The following is a 22,810-nucleotide window of genomic DNA, read 5'->3' as shown; positions in this document are numbered from 1 at the left end:
TGGTTATTCGTCATTTTAAACATTGTTCGGAAGATTTGTTGATTAGCTTAGGGAACGAAGCCCAACTAGGGCACACTGCGCTCTTTAGAGTTGCTATTTTAGCTAGCGAGTAGAACTGGAAAACTCAATACCTATTATATATGGTTATTGAGGAAACGTGAATAGGGCAATCGATGTAAAGAGCACTGAACCCACATCAGATCCTGGTCTTTTGTTACATTTTCTTCTGCTTGATAAATACGTCAACGTGTGGCTTTTATAATAATGACATATTTCAGCGCGAGAGTGTCCTTTGGCTTTTTGTTGTTCAATATCACACACACAAAAAAAAAACTTCTAGGAATATTTAAGTTTCACTTTCGATCACCTGGATTGGGTTGGTAGCAGTTCATCTCCTTCTGAGTATTATGTCAGCTATCTGTTCATTTCACCTGTCTGATATCGCCCACATTACGTAATTTTGTGCTCGTTACGTCAGCTATCTGATTTTTTCATCTTTTTGTTATCAATCGCGTGTTACGTAATGTTGTGAATTGGGCGGTCCACCATGTGCGTCTCATTACTTAAAATATAAATTGTTTGCGCCTTCGCAGTCACCTCTCTTCAACTTATGTTCATCTTCTCTAGCCGCTTTTCAGAAGGATTAGAACGCCTTTGAAATAGTTCAATCCCACAAACACAAGGAAAGCGACTATGAAGCTGTTCTTGTTATTTGCAAGCTAGCACCTTTCTGAATCCGAGTATTCCTTACCTATCAGTTGCCTCTTACTGGAACGTATTATGGCTAATTATGGTGGCTCATACAAAGCGATATTTTACCGTTTTATTTCGCTCGGAAGTGATGTTATCGTCCTAAAAACGCCATTGCTCACATGCCAGGATTAGTAAACAAGAAAAGCCGAACGTCGAACTAGAGCAGAGGCAGGCAAAATCCGGCCCGAAGCCGTCTGGCATTCAGCCAATATCGGTGATTGACATTACAGTTGGTTCACCGTACCTTGAAGCATCGAAAAACCATGTATTTGATGTTCATCCCGCGATCAATAACTGAAACGGACTAAACAGCTCAGCTATATCGACTTAAAAACTTGTTGTACACTTAACGCACTTTCATTTTGCAATGATTGGAAACTATTGCCAATCGTATAAGACTCTGATTTGTTGACCGCTTCCCGGATCTCATACACTACTCGTCCAAAATAGTTTCCCTCCACAAACGCAAATGTCTATCGCAGAGATGTTTGTCGGGCAACGACCCGCTTTTGTATAGACTGGAACGATGATAGCCCTCCTTTTCTAATGTCATTTGCACGACATACGCAGTGCACCTACATCCGCTACAGAGAACTCCCAGATACTGGATATAGATCGAGCAAGGCCTCCGCGCGGCCGCGAGTTTGTTGGGTGGTGTGTGAAAACGCAATGTAACGTCCTTTGGGTTTCTTAGATTTTTTCTTAAAACATACATAAGAGATATTACTGATACATAAGAGAGATGCCAATTCAGTGTATTTGAAAAGAGCATCTCCAAGTTGTAGAACAGCTTTGTGTTTCGTGTTTTTTTTTTAGAAATGCCCAAATTTGGTAAGGACATAAATACATGCAAGCTGACTTAGCCGTTAAAATACTTGATTTGTAAGCGAGATTCAGATAGTGAGATGCAAGGTACAAAGTACCTCTATGAACGCATGTTTTTCCACGGTTAGTTCCGTGGAAAAACATGATTATCGGTTTATGATGGAAACATATTCACAGCAAGGCACATCTGGCGATGCTGGCAGGTAGCAACTGGTTGAGTACCGCTTGCTTTTTTATTAACTAAATTAAAGTGGGAAATGTAGATGCGACATATATTTGATAATTTATAAAGCTGTCTTACCACTCTTCATATTTCTCTTTTGAATTTTGAATAAAGAACGATTTGAATGCCACAATGACTGATAGACCATCGTGTTTGAGCCAGCTGCCCAAGTCGCTTTCTATGTCGGGGGTTCCCTTCTTTCAGAATCGCTCCCGGCGGGCAGCCGAGGGATCCAGTGTCCGCCATTCTATGAAAAACCTGATTCGCATTCCATCATGCATGCAGTTATTAGCTTGTTTCTTGCGTAAGACACCACCGTTCGTTCATAATCTTACAATGTTTCCGCGGCAGAAGCGCCAATGACATTGAAGCACTGGTAACATGACTATCGATTACGTAACCAGTATAGCGCCTTATGGGGCGACTAACGGAGCGAGCGAGAGGGTGGGCCTTGCACGTGCGAAATTGCGAGGGGGTACCTCCAACTGACTTGTGCACGGCACCCTACTAACCGGTCTCTAGCGATGTGCCGAATTTGAGCACAATCGGCCCAGCCGTTCTCGAGATCTGAAAGCGGCACCCTGCACGTGCGCACGTGCAAAATGGGTTCCAACTGACTTGTGCACGGCACCCTACTAACTGCTCCGTAACCGTGTACCAAATTTGAGCGCAATCGGTCCAGCCGTTCTCGAGATCTGGAATCGACCCCTGCACGTGCGCACGTGCAGCAGCACCCCAACTCTGGCACATGGATATGCATTGCCTAGTGGGTGACTACCTACATGCCAACTTTCAGCGCAATCGGCCAAGTAGTTACCGAGCTATTGCAACAATTACAAAAGTGACACCTCTTCGTTTTGCACGTGGCACGTGCATCAGGGGTCACCTACATGCATCGGGAATAGTCCAATACTTGGTAGAAGGAATGAAGCTACCCTACAAAAATTACCGCGTGTAAATCGGTCAAGTGGTTGCTGAGATATAAGCGTCGCAAAAGCGTGACCACGGCCGGCCGGCCGGCCGGCCGGCCGCTCATACTCAGAAATTTCCGTTAATCTAAGGAAAGACTCCGCTCGCTTCGCTCGCTCCGTAATAAACGAGAAGAACCCAGCATTTGTAAACCAGCTACCGGACCAAATCAGATACTAAAAGCCTTGTCAAGCCAATTCGTTGCAATATAGCTGAAGAAAGTATAAGGCTAACCATCACTGGCAGAAGAAGACGGTCAAGGGTTGATATCTGTTAATTTTGGCTTTCTTGAATGCTAGGTAAACTTAGTGGTACAAAAATAAGTTTTCGACTATATAGCATTTTTTATTCAAAATGATTTCATGTACCTTTTCCACAATAACGTCAAGCGCGGATAGTCTGCCATAGGCGCGGGAACCGGGGGGGGGGGGCGGGCAGTGGGGGCAGCTTGTGCTCTCCCCCCCCCCACAACTCTGGGACCGTGGAAGCGGTGCCCCCACAACTTTGAGACGGAATACCATACTTTTTAGTTTTTATGCAAATGTTTTCTTTGTTTGTTGAAAAAGTCAAGGGATGAAAAATAAGTGGCCTAAAACCGGTTAGAAAACTAGATTTGGGGGTACCCTGGGTTGATCTCTATAATGGTGTGCCTCCCACCCCCAGTCTGAGAGTAGTTCCCGCGCCCCTGTAGCCTGCATGGGTCACTCTGCAACATTATCCTGCCAGAGAATCTTCCGAAAACAATTACAACTTTTATAGCATTAATTTTTCTTCGCATGGTTTATCTGAGGTTAGATATGTTAGATATATTTAACTATCACGATTTCCTTGACTACTAACTGTAGATATTTGGTGGTCTGGAATGAATCCTGAGGTACGCTGCAATACTTTTGTCTTTGTTTTTGGATAGCTACGAGTTTTGCCTGTGCAGCAATCGGCTGTGGTTTGTTGGCTGTCAGCGACTCAATTTTTGTTTGGTTTCGTCTCCACAATAACGAGAAACCTGCCGATATTTGCAAGGATTGCCAGCGGCCTTCGAATCTCAAGTGTGCTTATATTTCGGAATGCTCCGTAGTCCGTTTGACTATACGTAGTGTGCGACTTAGTGTATGAGCGCTCCATAGTCCATAACGTTGAAGCTGTAGGGAATAGCATTCCTAAACCATGACTACTGCTATTCGAAGGTCACTTTTTATGGCATTTTACTCATTTCTCACCACAGTCCCTCTAACAATGAAGTCATGCTCCATATCGTTCGCATCATGCATCGAACCGCTTGCTTTAGTGGTATCCAGTAGCGAAAAGCACGGTATCATTTTACCAGGGGCTTCCTCTTGGTTGGTAATGGTGGTACACCATAGGTAAACATATAATTCGCGTAGTCTACAAAGCAATACCACGGGCCCCCAATCGCAACAGGATAACTTTCCAGACCTAATCGCTGTCTCGGGCTGAGTGGTTTTGTCCCAAAGCACCAAAATAGGATTCCTCCGGTGTTCGCCGAGCGAGCCTTCAGACCTGGCCGGCTCACCACCGCCGGAGGATTTATGGGCCGTAATCTCGGCAACGATGCCTCGCTCGCTTATCCCTCCAAGGGAATGGAAGGAGTGGCAACTGCTAGAGCCGGTCTTGGGTAATCTGTCTGCCCCCCCCCCCCCCCTGACCCCACACACACCCTCAGCAGACTCCGCCTGAACCAGAGACTCGTTAGTGACAGACACGCCTTTCTAAACCTCAACAAACCACAGACTGCCTTTATCTCAAACTCTCAACCTTCCAAACTTAGATTGTCATGCAAGATCGATTACAGGACGAAAACGCGCGGGAATAGCGGTGTGCATTGTGCAACAGAAAAAAAATATATGGAAGACTGAGCTTGGATAGTGCGGCTCTGGCTGTAGGTAACGCGCATTTTTGTATCCTCAACCTGAAAACAACGCTTTTTCAGTCCTCGTCAAAGCTTGGGTGACGACTTTTTATGGATGCATATCGAGCTACGAGGCACTTCGTATATTGTTCGACAAAGCAAAAGATAAGCATTTAGTGAAAATGCTCCGTTTAAAAAGAAATTATGATAAATTTAGCATGCTGCATACTTTTCTGTGAGCAGCTGCAAGCATAACTCATTTATAAGGATACAGACTACAGAGACTTTCTAAAAAAAAGGTGTTTTTCCTTCCGAAAACTGTCACCGCAAGAAGCCACTGATCAGCATTATTGTCTCCACCTATAAAACATGGCATTGGCTCATGGAATTAAAAGGCATGAATAATGCATGAACATTACAGACAATGTTGCGGATACAGTTTAGCGTGGGTCCCACTGACAAATCCAGTTAGCGATGGAGAATAAAAGTGACGAATTCGGAGAAGTGGTGTAGGATGCAAAGAGCCGGATCTCGTGTTTTTGAATGGTGTCACGTATGGCCAAAGAAACAGCTGAATGAATAATTCAAGGTATCTCCATATCAAATTTCGAATAGCCGTTCGAATTAAAAGGAATTTGTAAATGCCAATCGATGTTTGCATATTTCAACCCCAATGAAAGAGAGCAAGGCTGACGGGTGCATAATTGTCAGCAGAAAAAGCTACCGGAAAATATCATGACCTGAGACCAGTTTTACCAACAGAAAAATAGCCGCCTGCCGGAATTTTTGCCTCAAGACCGCTTCACATGCGGAGCGTAAACGCGATGGGCACGTAAGCGGATAGGGCTTTGCCGTTTACGCTCCATATGTGAAACGATCTTTAGGCAAAAAATTCCGGCAGGCGGCTATTTTTCTGTTGGTAAAACTGGCCTCTGGCTGGACCCGTAATGACCGTTGGCTTATGAGCTTTTTCTGGAGATCATCTTGAGCCATATAATTAATGTACGTTAGGCGGCACGGGCGGACATCGAGAGCAGCGCCGGTCACTAGGGAAAGCTGGGCTGTAGGCGACGATATACCGGCTGAGTTGTCACACGTTGAATAGGTTAATAGCCATCCGTCTTGTGAAAAAGTTGAACTTTTGCCTTTAATATTTCTACTGGCAATTTTAGAAGTGTCTTCTCATGGATTACAAAACCGTTTAGATTATTGTATTCACTTCAAGCCTTCCCTATTGTTCTTGATGATGCGGGAACTATTTCTAATTAGTGTTTCTAGCTTAGTAAAAGAACATACTGTGCAAACGATGAAAAAAGCATAAATGGAAGATTTTAAATGCAATTTTCTCTAACAATTAATGGTAAATTCTCTACATATCAAGGAAAAGGTGCATGCTATTTGATAATTTAAAGTTCTTGGGGCCAGTTGTTTTCTTCTTTTCTTACGTCGCCCCAATGGCCGCGAATACACTTGTGATAACGCCTATCGAAAATCGCTCTTTACCTGGACAGTGGGCATAGCCTTTTTTGAGCAAAGACCTATGGTCTGCAATCTGCATTGTTTTCATGTATTTGTTTATTAATTGATTTATTTTCTTTTATTTTTAGTTTCATTATTTTTTTGGCTAGATGTTTTTTGTTTGAGGCACTTATTCACGGGCTATTCGAAGGTCAGGATTTTGAAACACGTACATAGGCATGTCCGAGTCAAATATGAAAATTCAAAGACGCACTCTCGAAATGTGACTAACAATTAAAAGGAAATTTGCACCTCTTCCAACTCTGCCACGTTGCGATCGCGCATGACGTCATAAGCCCCAAACTAAATCCGGATTGAAAAGCTGCCGGTTCAAGGTCACTTGCGGCATGGACCGGACCAGGAGGGACGGGGGAGGGGACATGATCACGTGACCTGTGTGTGGTCTGTCGTACGCTGCAGACTACGGTGACGGCAGCAGAGAATAAATCCCATACACAGCTAGTGATCGATCACTGCAGAGGAGTACGAGACTCGCAGTCACGTGAGCTTAGCCCCATTGTAACAAAGTGGCTTTTTGCGAGGTGGGGGTGAAATACGGGCGGGTGCTTGCAATTGCAGTGGGTCTTCTTTTGCATTTCATTGCGCAATGGCAGCGATACCCAACAGTGCAACAATGCACAGCAATACATGTCTGGCAGTTGGCAGACACATGAATGATGCCTGACAGAGACCTGACAGCTGCAGTGCCCACAATGATTACCGAGTGCGTGATGTTTCGCGCAACCGAATAAAAACGAAAATAGTGGCGAATGGATCCTGAAAACCTTCAGCACCTTTTATGCTTTTTCCCAAGAGAGCACGTTGCTGTTTATTGAGGGAACAGCAGTTAACTTCAACTGCACGTTTCCATCCTAAGCCTCCAAGTCCAGTGAGCGCTGTATATTGCCACGGGTAATTTAGACTGATAACTTATGTGAAGAGAAGCTCGAAGCTCGCTCTCAACTTCTACCCAAAGTTGATTGAAAGCGAGCGTCAGTGAATTAAATCGTGCTGCTCTTCTGAAAATTCCTGGTATTAACTACAGATGCAGTGGCATTCTATTGCCCAAGGGAAACTTTGGGATGCTTTTCCGTGATCGTGATTCGTGACCTCCTTCATGATTATGATAACTTGTTGCAAAGGTCTCAATTTGGCTTGTTCCGTAGTTTCAGGCACTTCAGACCGGATCTGTTAATTTTCTTAGAAGCACCGTGCAATGAACAGCGTCTGGCTAGGTAACGACGAAAATACCAACAAAGACATTCCCGCGCGACCCAGTGGCTAACTTCCGACTCACCAAACGGTAAACATTATCATCCCATTGCAAGCTATTCTTACAGTATGTGCTGTATAAACAATGCATACATTTGTGCATCAGGCATACCACAATGTGCAGGCTTTGTGCGTTTGGTGATTGGGCCGACATTTTAGTGATGTCGAGTGTCGACTTGATCATTGTTTGTGCTGCATGTGTATTAATCAGCCTAGCTGAAACGATCCGAAGCCTCTTTTTGCGAGTTCGACTTCACAAACAAACACTTCACAGCACCGGGCAAAACTTGACATGTGTTTATCGTAATTCTGGACACAGTTCCATGGTTCAAGCACCATGCATGCTGTTCAGTAACTGTTTGGTTCAAAAGTGCTTTCTTTAGACATGCACTTTTTATTTATGTATTTTATACAACGTATCATTACAATCTCACTTTTGTCAGCAGATGTCAGCAAAGTCTATATCAACTAAGCGAATCGCCGTGTAACGCTTTTGTGACAGAATCCACAATCTAGAGACATCATCAGATAGTTTTTTGTGCCCCTTGATTACGAGGGCCCACGTATTCACCTCTCTCCCGGCCCAGAGACATAGGCTCTCCCGCTTATCTTGATCTTTTTCGAGAGCGATCCACCAGGTCAATGCACTCGTCTGTGTCTCTGGGGTAAAATATTCGGTTTTATTGAGCAGCCGGCGATTTGTTCACGCGCAAGTAACTACTGAGAGCAAGCCAGTGTTTCTGGCGAAATATCGTAAAACTACTAAATCATTCGAAAATAGGGGCTCGAATTCAAAAGTTAGTTGATTGACAAGCGTTTTGGAGTTCCGGAAGCCCGAATATTTCCGGGGAATAGGCTAAAGCGTAACGTTGAGAATATCTCATCTGGGCTTTGCATTTTAACATATGTAGTAAGTTCTATGAAATTATGGTACAAAACGTGAGGAGTAAATTAAATTTGAGAATGCATATCTGGATGAATCTAGTACCTAATGCTCCGTTCGTAGTAAGTGACAGCTCTGACTGCACTTCAGAGCTCTGTGACTGTTGCGCTGTATGCTTAATTGTCTAACTCTCTACACCACATCAACCCTCAGCACCCATGGGAAATTAGCAAAGATGAACTGAGTCGCTCTGACTTTCACCCGACGGCACAGAGGAACTAGTTCAGCAATCTACTTATTGCAGAGGACCAATCGTGACTCGGCAATCCCTTGTCGTTGTGTGTTCAAATGCGGGGAGGATAAGGCACATGAGACAAACCTACCTTACCTTATTGACACTGAGACAAACCTGTAACTGACCCTCTGCTGCTGGGCTTTAACACCAAGTTCCCGTATTGGTGATGATAAAATTACGTTTGTAAGCATTAGTGAGGTGCTTGAATAAAGTACTAACAAACAATATGATCTGCGTTTGCTATAGCGTGTAACTCTTGTCGCCATAGATAGTAACAGAAGCAAATATTATTGCTCTTTTCATTACCGCATTTTTTTCTTTGCAAATGCACATCTGTGAAAAAAAAACATTGCTCAAGTTAGAATGTATTTCGGTTTGTAGTGCGCCGTTACCGTGCATTGTCTATATATCTTTGTGCATCGATCAGTGCATCACTGATAAAAAGTAGTCTATAATTTGTGCTATTCTGAGCACTTGTTTCTTATTGCTGCCATTTTCTGCTGGCCAAATAACACTTAAAGACAACACAAAACAGCCAATCAAGAGCCATCTTTTTTTAAGCCTAAATTTTATGCATGCGATTTTTATGCGGGAGGAAAGATCCGTTTGTGGCGTTCATTTGACAGTGAGCTTTACCAGATCTCATCGAGCCTTCATCAAAAGTGAACATCAGACCTCGGACATCTTGGTAGTTATACATATAGAATGATCCCATCATGCACTTACGCCCCTCCAGAGTGGTTGGTTAGCCGATGTGTTTTTGGTATTATAACTTCAAATGACAGAGCCACTTCAGTAAAATGACATAATAGAAATGAGAAGAGTGTTCGTGCAGACACTTCGGCAACGGTTTTCGAACCCCATTAAAGGGAGATAATGAGCTTTCTTTTTTCTTTAATAAAAATTACTCGACATCTATACTATTTCTACTGTAGTTTCTATAAAATATGAAAATTTCCTAGCACATTTTCGTATGTGAAAAAGGTTTTTATTTTTGCAAAAAAGAAGCAGTACTTGCAGTACTTGTAACACCCACCGAAATGCGTTGTCCTTCTTGTCCTTCTCTATAAAAAAGTCGCAGTATATGGCGCTTTTGTTTCAAACAGCGACGCTTGGGTTTTTGTTTATGTTATCGCCTTGTCGTTGCTTGGTTGTAAGGATTCTAATTTGAATTAGAGTTAATTCGGTTTAGAATTAATTAGATTCGTACATAGTGCCTACTCTTCTTTGTTTCCAAGTATTATTTTGCGCCACAAATGAACGGCATGCGCCAGAAACGCAGCCAAATCTTGCGATTGCGACTACGAAATTCATTATTTTGGCCTCAGAGCCTGAAGCGAAAAATACAAGCATATTTATTTCAAAAAGACTTCAGGTTTGTCGAACGGTGTTATGAGAATTTTGATAACAGTACTGCATAAGTTTTTCAGTGATGCCGCAAAAGTGTTGTATCTATCTTCTTTTATTGTGCAGTCGGCGGGACCGATTCAAAATTGAGTCGTTGCTACTAAAATAGCAGCATATGGCCTCAGATGATGAACAGGAAAAATAGTTGCGTAAATTTAGACATAAACCACCCCCAAACCATGAATATCTTTTGAAGGCACTATAGACGACCATTAACTAACTAGATGTGATGAAGATCAAATGTAAGGAATACGCTCATTTTACAAAATTACATGCAAGTACCAAAAAGTGATGTAAGTACTTATTCAACGGTCATTTTCAGCGCTCCCCGCTAACGTGACTTCAAGTTGAGATATTTGCGGCAAGGTACCGCATTGAGCAAAATGGTTTTAATTTACATTATAACTTGTTGTGTTTTGTCAGAAAATGATCCTAACTCAGATTTTGTGGAAAAAGGTCATTATCTCCCTTTAAACGTATTCACCAGCACATGGATCGCATGTTGTGAAGTTGACAACCAACCACTCAATACCTGTATAAGGGCCGTACCATGGGATGATACCATCCGTATCGCACTCTGATCGCACTAGCCTGAGTGCTGCTTTGTGCGTACATCGCTTAGATATTAAATCTTGAGCCGGTGATAATCATTTCAAGAGCGAACAAGATCTCTTGACTTATCAGTTATCATGAAGATATTCAATCAGCTCGCTTCTAAAGTCCGGTGTGCAACATTGGTGAATCTTCATGCCCTTCAAAGATCAAGTGTCCATGTGTCTGATTAGAAGACATTTCAGTAACAAATCCATCCCTTATACTGTGAGTAAGACTAAGCACTAAGCAGATCAGAATAGTTGCCAGATGATTTGTCAGTTTTATGACAAAACTTGGCTGACCACCTCCCCAACTTCGTCATGTTATCGGATTCATCAAATCTTCTAAAGAAGAGAATGGTGACCACACAGATGTGCAAGGCGACGACGGTAACGGTGGTGGCATTCGGGGGAGCGGGAGGGTGCGGAGGCAAAAGTGAGATGATGACCGCTTGCCAGGGGTGTCGTTTTCCGAAAATGATTGGTAGTGCCCAAAGGCGGCGGCTGGCCATATATGACGGGGCTTACAAGGTAGGGTACCCCCAAATCTGCCTTTCTCATCGGATTTCGGCCACTTATTTTTCGCCCTGGTCATTGACAAGACTAACCGAAATCTAAAAAAAAACACAAAAAAAACTTTGGAAATCTGGGTCCACACCGGACGCCATGCACAAAACTGTCGGAGGAATGCACGCCATTCTGAAAGAGGCCCACATCGACTTAAAAGGACGGCTGTGCTGAAAGGGGACAGGAACAGCTTTGAGGGCCCAAGCCGTCTAAAAAAGACGGCTGCGGGGCCAGGAACAGTTTTGAAGACCCACGCCAATTGAAGGGTTCGACAACTAACGAGGACTGGAAACACAACGATAGTTAGAAAGACCTGCTTGCCAAAATAAAAGGATGACAGTACGAGGGGCGTTCAGAAAGCTACGGGCCCGACCATGAAGGAGCAGAGAGATACAGCATCGACTCATTAGACCAAAAAGTTCATTTATTCAAATTAACACCGTTAAGACAAACACATTTCGCGCAGCGCTTCGCGAGAGCCCTCAAGGCCTCCATAACCAAGTGGGTTTTGGACCCATCCTGCACGTCCAAGACGGCTGATTTCGTCTCCCTGCTGTTAGCGAGGTTGCCGCTGCTAATTTTCTTATGTTGGGGAAGAGGTGGCAACCACTAACCAGAGTGTGCAAGGTTCGGAGAGAAAAAAGTGGATGCGACAACAACTCGAAGCTCATCGCTTCACTGTTCGTCATCCCGCCCATGTACGCAGGTGCGTGGTCGCGGATCAGGTGCACACTTTACGTCAGCTTCCCTATAGCCTCTCCTCGATGTTTATCGAATGGACGCACATCATCAATTGTGTGCCCCTGTTTTGGAAAGTTGACGAGCGGAGGGGGGTCGCATCGACCCCTCCCCCTGCCAGGCCGTGTTATGAAAAATGCCCAGGGCGAGGGTTAACGCTTGGTGCCTTTTCTCATGCACTAACTACTATGAAACGAATCACTGCTCTCTTCTGGGCGTCACCCATCCTATCCGAAATGGCGAACTATGCTACGAATAGAAGCCCGAATCAATCACAGAAGAGACTTAATTAATGGCCACTTACTTAATTTGCGTAAGTGGACATCCCAATAACACATCATTTAACACACCGCCTTGCAGGCCAAAATTCCAACTCCTTCATTGTTCGGCCCGAAACTTTTTGAATGCCCCTCGTAGTTACGAGCTTCAGTTTTCGGGGTCTGATGCGGTAATGACCTGGCGTTGAACCCTGGGGAATCAGGCTGCATCACCCACTCAAATCAATATACCTATGGCCTATTCTGGAGCACCGCGGCACCTTCCGAAGTCGGTGTAGGGCCTCCAGCGGCTGGTGTGGAGACGGATCGGGGTCTATTAGGGGCGGTCGCGTGGTATGCGGGACTCAGAGGCAGTTATGGACCTCTATAACCAATTGCGTTTTCGAGCCTTTTAAAATCCATTAAAGGAAATAGTTCACTTTCACGAAATTATTTTTTTGCAATGGATTTGTGATTTTTTATGTTCAAAATGATCAGCAAAGAAAATAAAACCTTTTTACAACAAAAGATTATTTTCTATATTTTTGATATAGGAAGAACTGCTCAGTTTCTGTAAGGCACACGCGATCCAGTATGAAAAGAGCATGGGTCCCGAAAATTCATCAAAACTAGAGAAATTATCGCGGCCACCGGCATTTGGGCGATCTGCTCGTGCTATGTTACTGGAGCGCCTCACTGGAGCGAATTTCTCTAGAGTTCTCGTAGATAATTTCTCTAGTTTCTGAAGAATTTTAGGGACCCATGCTCGTTTCATACTGGATGCGAATATATGCAAGGCACACATCCTCAACGCAAGACACATTTTTCGGGACGAGAAATAGAATATCTTTGCCTAGGGTGATCGTTGGGCTGTAAAAGCTCCTGATTTATGCTCGTCTCAGCCCAAGCTACGGAACTGCTATTCCAGTTCAAAACCCATGTTAAAATGTGAACTATTTCCTTTAAGGACCGGAGTCCTAGACACGTGAAACCTCATTGTCAGCTACATGCACCTACTGTGGCTAGAACCTTATTTATGTACTTGCATATGTGCTTATTTAATATTTGCTTATCTGTTTATTTTGATTTTTTATCAACTGATAAGTGACAAAAGATTGGTAGGGCTCAGCGAACATTGGTAGGGCCCAAATAAACATTGGTAAGGCTCGGGCCCTACCAGGCCTATACAAAACGACGCCCCTGACTATTGTGAAACTTGGTAGGTAGGTAGGTAGGTAGGTACCACATAACTTGAAATTACTTGACGTAATGACATGATGTGGAAAGTGAAAATGATACCTAGGTATTGATGGAAATTTATGGACTTAGGTACGCTACAAGAAGATTGAATTGGTCAACCAATTCAAATTCAATCTACTTGTGGAGTAAGTCTATAGATTTTCATCAATAGTTACCACTTACCATTGAAGTTACTTGCTATCATGTTGATTTTATACATAAGAACCTCATTCATTTTATTTGTATGACATGTTTGAATGCAATTTTCTCAATAAGTGAAGAAAAATGTTGGTAGTGCTCAACAACACATTGGTAGTGCTCAGCTGAACATTGGTAGTGCTCGGGCACTCCCAGGCCTATACAAAACGACGCCCCTGCCGCTTGCATTATTATTTTTGTGGCGAGGGGAACGAGGAATGAAGGTGGGATGAACTAAACCAGGGGTAGCGGGGAGGGGTAACTTTGCTGGTGCAAACGGTGCATCAGGGGAGCTGAAAGAGAGGGCATTGTAGCGGCACAGAGGACCGCCAAAATCAATTGTCATTTTGACGACGGTTGCGCTCATTATGGTGACATTTCTTTGGTATTTATTGAAGCTAGTTCCATGCATTTGATTTTTCTGATAGGTACTTTCAAAATTTGACAAGGAAAGGCTTACTTTACAAAGCGGTGCAACTGGATGAGCAACTATTTTCTTCTTCATATTTTGTTGTTGTCTGGTGTTACCCAGACTGCTGCAAAATCTCAATTTTGCAGTTGTAGCTGAAGCTGAAGATGTTAAATGATATAACATGACACTAACTACAAATAAACATGTGTGAACAAGCATGCTAGATCTGATCTGTTTCGCAGTACGACGGAGATACACTTCGAGATGGCAGTCACAGACTACCGGCGACCCAATGACATGGTAGTAGCACGCTTCTGCTCGATAGCAGTAGGCCATTTAGTTATCAGTACATCACGATGCAGATGGCAAATTATCCTGGCATCGCTTTTAAGTGATGCAGTGGCGACGCTTGTAAGCTGTGTAAGTGTGTAGGTAGGTAACTGTACGCTGTATCGTCCAAGTAAATAAGGGACGGAATTACGGGTCAAAGTCCGCGCTAAGCCGAAATGAAAGGAGTGTTCTTATCTTCATAACATGACGCGAGTTGCTCTGGAAAAGCCTATGTAAGCATTTTTTGGAAATATGTTTTGAGACACTTTATGATACAGTCAAACTGAAAATGTTTTCGCAAGATTTTAGAGAGCTTTTTAGAGTTTTTGCAAGAGTTAAATCGTATAGCCGATCACAAACGGACACGGTTGTCTACATCAATGTCATTGTGCTCGCTTGCGTAAGCGCTTGTGAGAGTGTGATCGATCATAAAATGCTCGCTATTTCAACGTCCAATGTCTGCTTGCTTACATGCTTGCATGAGTGTGTGTTTGTGTGCGTGTGTGTTTGGATGACCTTTTAAACTAGCGCACCCAGTCTGAAAGTTGCAATACCCGACCTCCCATCGATTAACGGCGTTCCACTCCGAGAAAGGGCACTGACTGATGATTAAGCTAGCATTAGTCGAGGCACGTTAAGAGGCTTTTAAGGTGTCTCAACGGATTTGTACGGGATACGGGTTCTGCTAAGTGGAATTGAGCGGTCTAATATCTCAGACGGATGAATCAGATGCTCCCCGCTTTACGGATCTCTATAGAAAGTGTCACGTGATTGGTGCTTGAAAACGGCACGCAGTGCAAACAATAATACTGCGTCCGGGATGTTGGAACTGGTTGGAACCAAGGCCATAGTTGGAACTATGAATGCTGAGAAATCGGTACCACATTTACGTCATATAGGTATGAAGCAATATACACAGAATGAGTCATGATTGGCTTATCTGCACTGTATGTCCTGAAAGTCTAGATAGGCTGTGTTGAGAGGTTCGACAGTTACATGGGATTGCGTTACATACAGTGTTCCTTAAATGCGGACGTGCACCTATCTGCCTGGCTTATCAGTATGGTTAACCTCTTCTTGAATCGTCTTCTGCGAATTCAGAAGGCAGTGCGCATTTCACAATCACAATGCATGGTCAGTGAATGCACATTGACTGAGCGGTCTTAATTTTGGCTATGGCTAGATCACTTTTTGTTTGATAGGTTTGTCCTCGTCACCAGCAAAAGGGTTCATACCATGCATCGTTTGCTAATTACCTTATCTAAGATGAGCAATGCTTAGTTGTTTCTCAGCATTAGACTCGGCTACTGCTTTCGATAGGGCAGTTAATGGCGCTAAGGCGGCTACAGTGAGAGTAACAGTGACATTGATCATTTGATAGTGGACAGTCGACAGTCGACAGTGGAAGTAACCCGGTTTACATAGCATATTTGACGAGGTTCTAGCTCGTTAATTTGGCGATAATTTCGTTGCAGTGGTCTTCAAATATTTAGAGGGGATCATTTTGTAAATTGTTAAGCACCATTGGCATCTTTTGCAACATCACGGACGGAGATATAAGCTTGCAACAAACCCTATGTAAACGTGTCTAGTGACAATAATAGTGGACAGTGGTCAGTGTCAGGACCTTGGACAGTGGACAGTGAGAAAATGACAGTAGACCGTAAACGGTGGACAGTGGATGAAGGACAATGGACAGTAGACACTGGACACTGACCAGCGGTCAGTATACACTGGACAGTGGGCAGTGACACGGTGGACAGTGGACCTTGGATAGTGGATAGTGGACAGTGGGTAGTGACAGTGGACAGTGAACAGTGAACAGTGAACATTGGACAGTAAACAGTGACAGTGACAGTAGACAGATGACAGTGGCGGTGGAAGTGGACAGTGGACAGTAACAATGGACAGTGGACAGTGTCGAGCAAGTGACAGTGGACAGTAGACGGTGGACAATGTCCATTGACAGTGGACAAAGGACATTGGACAGTGACAGTATCCATTTACAGTGGAAACTGGACGGTATACAGTAGACAGTGAACACTGAACAGTGACAGTGACTCGATGACCTTCACGACTCCCCTCTGACGTGTGTCGCGGGGGTCGCCGGTCACTCAGCGCCAGCCGCGGCCCATGTGTGTCATACTTTGTGTGTCTGTGTGTGCCGCACTTTGTGTCTCTGTGTGCTCTGCACTTGTGACACACCGTCACCACAGTGCTCCGGGAGTAGATAGCACCCGCCCCCCCCCCCCCCCCCGGCTACCCCCCATCCCCGGCTGACCCTCCCCGCTCTCCACCGCTGCTCGTTGACATGCGGGACCAGGGCCGGTGACCATAGTGGAAGAGATGGGGACATGTCAAATTGGAGATTTCAGAATGGTTTTGAAGGAGGATAGAAGGTAGTAACTCCATATAAGAGATAAGAATGCTACCGTATCATAATTCTGACTCGTAAATTCCAGAATCTAAGAGCTTTGAGAAGTGACAGTTTAGCATGAAGGGCACGTTTCAAAGTTTCTCTATGAGGAGGCGAGTAAGGATGTAGCTAAAAAAATGGGGGGGGGGGATCGAAAGCCCTGGGGGGATCGAGTGCAACCCTTCGCGGGGTAACTGAGCGACCGGGTGGCTTGTCCCAACGGTACAACCCCGTCGAGTAGGATGGGCCTGACCACAACGGCGCATCCTTAAGACAAAGAGTTAGTCTAATGTCTATACTAGTGGTGTCATTTTCCAAAAAATGTCTGACCGATACCGACCGAAACCGAAATTTGGGAAAAATTTCCGACCGAATACCGACCGATAACATCCCAAGCCAAAATTTGACCGAAATTTGACCGAAATTCTATTTGCTATTACTCTACCCCAAAATTGAATTATTTGGTAAATTCTGATGGAAACTAATGGGAAATGGCATTTCAGTCCAAGTTCAGTCAATTCTTAGCCACTGCAAAATACATTTTGTGGTAGAAGTTACTTACAGTTAAAGACTGGAATTGAGTTTCACAATGGTGTGTATTTGTGGGGCCAACTGAGTCAAAATCAGCCTGCTTGTGGTTGTGGTTGGACAATTGGTGGCTGCTGCCTGCTGAGTGGGATGGCTACTGAAGTTGCCAAAACATGGCATCCCTTGTAGTATTTGGGGGAAATTTTGCAACTTTATCATTAACATCCCAATAACTTTCATTTTAACTAGGCAAAAATGGAATACTTTCTCTTTTTGAAAATGGTTTCACTGACAGGGTGACCGAAAGTGTCCGATTTTTGGGGGGCCTGACCGACCGATTACCGAATCGGTCAGCATATCTTTTCGGTAACCGATTTTTTCGGTAACCGATTGACACCACTAGTCTATACCTATCATCTCATATCATGGACTCATGACCCTGAAAGGATCTTATTGGACCGAAGGTGTCTAGCCCAAACGAGAAATCAAAGACCGAAAAAGCTGTATGTAAGTTAGGAACGTCGATTTTTTGTGTCATCCGGTTGGCGAATTGCCTGATCTGTATTCAGGACTGATATGACTGATGACGATAACATATTATTGGAATATGTTGCTGTCGGAAAGGATTGAAATTCAGTAGGCGAATGCCGAGCGCTGTGCGTATTGTGATTGCTTCACAAAGTCGTTAGGCGGCACGGGCGGACATCGATAGCAGCGCCTCTATCGGTCACTAGGGAAAGCTGGGCTGTAGGCGACGAAATACCGGCTGAGTTGTCACACATTGAATAGGTTTATAGCCATCCGTCTTGTGAAAAAGTTGAACTTTTGCCTTTAATATTTCTACAGGCAATTTTAGAAGTGTCTTCACATGGATTACAAAACCGTTTAGATTATTGTATTCACTTCAAGCCTTCCCTATTGTTCTTGATGATGCGGGAACTATTTCTAATTAGTGTTTCTAGCTTAGTAAAAGAACATACTGTGCAAACGATGAAAAAAACATAAATGGAAGATTTTAAATGCAATTTTCTCTAACAATGAATGGTAAATTATCTACATATCAAGGAAAAGGTGCATGCTAACTGATAATTTAAAGTTCTTGGGGCCAGTTGTTTTCTTCTTTTCTTACGTCGCCCCAATGGCCGCGAATACACTTGTGATAACGCCTATCGTGAAACAAGAATCTAAATTCTACTAGGTGCTCCTAACGCGATATCTGTCCAATAATTTCGATAATTTACCATGGTGGGGTCCGCCTAAACTCACCCTCGCTTCTCGATATAACCTCGTCTCGACCCGTGGTCGATGTCGTCACCGGCTCGTCTCTCGGTGCAGAGCCTTCAAGGCTAGCAATGAGAAGGGATTAAAACCACCCAATCCAGCCTCACCGGCCACATTACCCGGCGTATGAAAGTGAAACCGTTCACTGCACAAGGTCCGCACGGCTGCCGAGGCGTGCGACTGAGAAAGAGTTGAGGATTTTACCAGAGTCGCTGGTTTTTAGTGTGAGACGGAGTGTGTAGCTAGAGGTGGGGCATTCCACGATAGATCGACCAAAGCCGTACACCCTCATATTTTATTTTTTGCTTAAAATTGGTCTAATGGGTTGTGATGGGCGGGGAACCCAGCTGTGGCAAGGATTTTTTTCTTCGAACAACGGTTTCCGAGATATAGCCTCAGGCAATCCCTGGAGGTCACGCTGCAACCCTATGTTTGGAGGGTTATAACTCAGAATCTATTGGTTTTCTATGGTAACAACTTTATATGGTTCAACTCGCAATCAACCAACAAACGTTTTGGCTATCTCGGATTTTCGATTTTTGAAAATTTTGATCACGTGACATCTTGACCTTTTTTTCGAAGAGTCACCTTGATATTTTCCCAACTGAAAGTCGCAATTATGTCTGATGACGATTAAAGCCTTATCAATCGTCATTCATATGCGCAAATAAAAATAGTGGCTTTCGGCCTGCGTTGACCTCAGGTTAGGTCATTTTTATGACCTGTCCATTATTACGAGCGGGAGCGACGCGAGATCTCGAGAATAAAGCAAGATAGCGACAAGCGGTAAACGGTACAGGATTCACACGGATAAGGTCTACAATTTTTACGGAGGTCATTTTCAGGTCAGGTCAAAGATGACGTCACAGGGGTAAAAAGGAAGTCAAAATAGTTTTGGCTGTACCTTTTGATCTAATAAAGAAAGAGACGTGGAACAGGCACCATTGTGTTTGCTTTCGCCTAGCGCCAGTTCGTTTTGAATTTCAATACCGATGACCTAAGATCAGGTCAATTTCTTGACCACCCCATTATAAGTCAATTGGGGAAAAATCAGCTCCCTTGTTTTTACACTAAAACGCGTCGGAATTGCCTAATATACCATGAGTGACTTCATATACGACTAACTTTGACTACCTTGAGACCTTTTTTGCTCTTGGTCAACTGTGACGTTGCTCTTGGGCCATGTGACGTCATTAAAGGTCACCAAAAGTTTTTTTGCTAATAACTCCCTACAGGTTTGAGATACAGCCGCGCGGATAGGCTCATTGTGTTCAGCTCGTCAAGACCCATCGAATGATATATATGATGACCTTAAGGTCACGTGACCTAAGGTCAACTTTTGACTTTGACCTTTCAAGGTCAACATACACATGTTTCGATGCGGATCGACAAGAGGATCACGATGGTGCTATTAGCTTGTTCCTAGCTGGAATACTTTAAAAGTTATTCGAGAAAAACTTCATATATATGTAGTGCCGCCATTTAGACTTTCTTTTTACCCCTGTGACGTCATCTTTGACCTGACCTGAAAATGACCTGAGTAAAAATTGTAGACCTTATCCATGTGTACTTTGTGCCGTTTACCACTTGTCGCTATCTTGCTTTGTGCTCGAGATCTCGCTGTCGCTCCCGCTCGTAATAATGGGAAGGTCATAAAAATGACCTGACCTGAGGTCAACGCAGGCCGAAAGCCACTTTTTTATTATCGCATATGAATGACAATTGATAAGGCTTTAATCGTCATCAGACAAAATTGCGACTTTCAGTTGGGATAATATCAAGGTCACTCTTCGAAAAAAAGGTCAAGATGTCACGTGATCAAAATTTTCAAAAATCGAAAATCCGAGATAGCCAAAACGTTTGTTGGTTGATTGCGAGTTGAACCATATAAAGTTTTTACCATAGAAAACCAATAGTTTCTGAGTTATAAGCCGCCAAACATAGGGTTGCAGTGTGACCTCCAGGAACTGCCCGAGGCTATATCTCGGAAACCGTTGTTCGAAGAAAAAAATCCTTGCCACAGCTGGGTTCCCCGCCCATCACAACCTATTAGACCAATTTTAAGCAAAAAATAAAATATGAGGGTGTAAATTTTATTCATTTTTGGTCGATCTATCGTGGAATGCCCCATTGTGCGCTGTGATGACGTGTCATGTTCGTGTGAAGATAGTGCTTTTATTTCACCTTTTTTGTATTGTTGGTTTGACGCATTAGTTGCGCACGTTAGGAAAGCGCCGATAGCGAGAACTTTTAAGAACTTCTCGTGCCCAGCAAAAGATCATACAAGTAGTTGGAAGTTCGGTAGTTGGTTTGCTAAAACCCTCCCTTGCAAGCTGTGTAATGTATCCCAAGATGTAGCCGATGTATCTGATTTATCATGTTCTTGTCAGTGCTTTCTGCCTTGTGATGCCTCTCTCGCCACTGTGGGGCCAGCAGAGGTCACCCACAGTCGGGGTCAGACGGTACAGACTTATCTGCGGCACTGATAGCGCATTGTTTTGTGCGTCACATACTATCTGTCGCTTCATGCCACTTTTGGCTATAGAGTCCTGTCGGCACTGCCTTCGAGGCGGTGCGGCGGCCGAACTGTCGAACTGTCAAACTGTCAAACTCTCTCTCTCTCTCTCTCTCTCTCTCTCTCTCTCTCTCTCTCTCTCTCTCTCTCTCTCTCTCTCTCTCTCTCTCTCTCTCTCTCTCTCTCTCTCTCTCTCTCTCTCTCTCTCTCTCTCTCTCTCTCTCGCTCTCGCTCTCCTTCCTCACTGCACGTGAATGAAAATAAATCGGGTCAGGTCATGCCACGGAGCAATAGCGTCCTAACGATTAGGAATCATGCTGTTAAACAATGCATAACAATCCTTACGCAGCGTGACAGATAAAAAGAAGGTAAAATCCAGAAATATGAGTTTATATTAGCAAAGCTTGAAATGGATGTACCTATTATTGTATGTTGTCTGCCCTTGTTTTCTGTGATGGCTCACTCAAAATGAGAGATGATCCAGTAGGACCCATTCACCTAGCAATCATTCAATGACACGAGACATGTCTTTTGAGGGTGCATTGTGCCTCTTAATTCGAATTCCTCACTAATTTGTTGATTTCAGTTGCAAAAATGATACAAGGAATATCATAAGGTAATATGTACACGTCAGACAGCTGGAGTGCTAGCTTTTGCTCACACGCAGCGCTGATTTTCCATTAGAGCCACCAGCGCGTTTAACAACTGGGTCTAAATACCGAACCGGGTCCCAGCTGTGCTGCATTAATTCAAACTTTAGAGCACGTTAGACATAATGAGTCAACAACTCCATTTAACAGTGTCCTTGTTGAGAGTATGTTTGTTCTATTCTTCTGCAGTGTGTTTGATGACACCTAAATGACATGACCCAATAACTGATTAACAATGAATGAATAAATGAGTGAATGAATGAATGAGAACATCAGTTAGCCGTGCGTTTACCTGTCATAAGGCTACGAAGATGTTAAGCGACGTTCCTTTTGCCAGACACCACCGATGTTCGATCTTCCTCGTTAAAATGTCTTGAGCACACCTTGAGCCCGAGTGATAAGAAGTTCTGCGCTGAACAAATGACCACCGTTGTACAGGTTTTGCACCAAATCTGCTAAGATCACTTTGCACGCTGCTGCAACTGCCTGCGTTCACCCCTCCAGCTTTTTTCACTGTTCTTTTTCACTAGCACAGTCTACAAAAAAGAGGCGACCATAAATCAACACCTCTCTTGTCGGTCTTGGAATCACCCTTCGTGCACGTGGCGCACGTGCATGCACGTACCGTAGCCACGTGGCAGTCTCTCGCGTCACCAAAAACTCTCCAATCACCAATCACGTGCCACGCGCGGCTCTCGGCTCAGGCTCCGCCTCCATTTGACCCCGGCCGGGTCACCCGTGTCAGTGACGTCACAGGCTACGTCACAGCCCTGGACGTCGGTCTCTGAAGGGAGCGCTCACGCTATAACAGGTCACGGCGACACCCGCAGCGACACTGACGCTCTTATCATACTCCGGACACGGACGGCATCGATCTCTCATGGAGAGCTATCGCAGTGGACCGATAAAGCGCGAGCGTGGCCTCAGGTGCGTCAGAGGCCACCAGCTCGATGGGTGACCGAATCAGAGTCGACGATGGCGCAACGGACTACAGACGGATGAGGAGTAGTCACCCGGCTCCGTTTTGCTAGGTTGGTAGGTTGTAGAAGGAAGAAAAGGGATCGTCTGAATTTC

General features: G+C 44.2%; 1 protein-coding gene across 1 annotated transcript in view; it reads right to left on the bottom strand.

The window, feature by feature from the left end:
* Positions 1-22,573, bottom strand: part of LOC122371661 (toll-like receptor 2 type-2) — a 29,583-nt gene extending 7,010 nt beyond the window's left edge. Inside the window, exon 1 of the mRNA XM_043348122.1 lies at positions 22,029-22,573. The gene's annotated coding sequence lies outside the window, so the exon portion shown is untranslated. The remainder of the gene's footprint in view (positions 1-22,028) is intronic.
* Positions 22,574-22,810: the final 237 nt, after the last annotated feature.

The sequence above is a fragment of the Amphibalanus amphitrite genome, unplaced genomic scaffold (assembly GCF_019059575.1).
Source record: "Amphibalanus amphitrite isolate SeventyFive unplaced genomic scaffold, NRLGWU_Aamphi_draft 001268F_arrow, whole genome shotgun sequence".
NCBI classification, from domain to species: domain Eukaryota; kingdom Metazoa; phylum Arthropoda; class Thecostraca; order Balanomorpha; family Balanidae; genus Amphibalanus; species Amphibalanus amphitrite.
The sequence above is the reverse complement of the archived record's forward strand: the minus strand, read 5'-3'. Positions and strand labels throughout refer to the sequence as shown.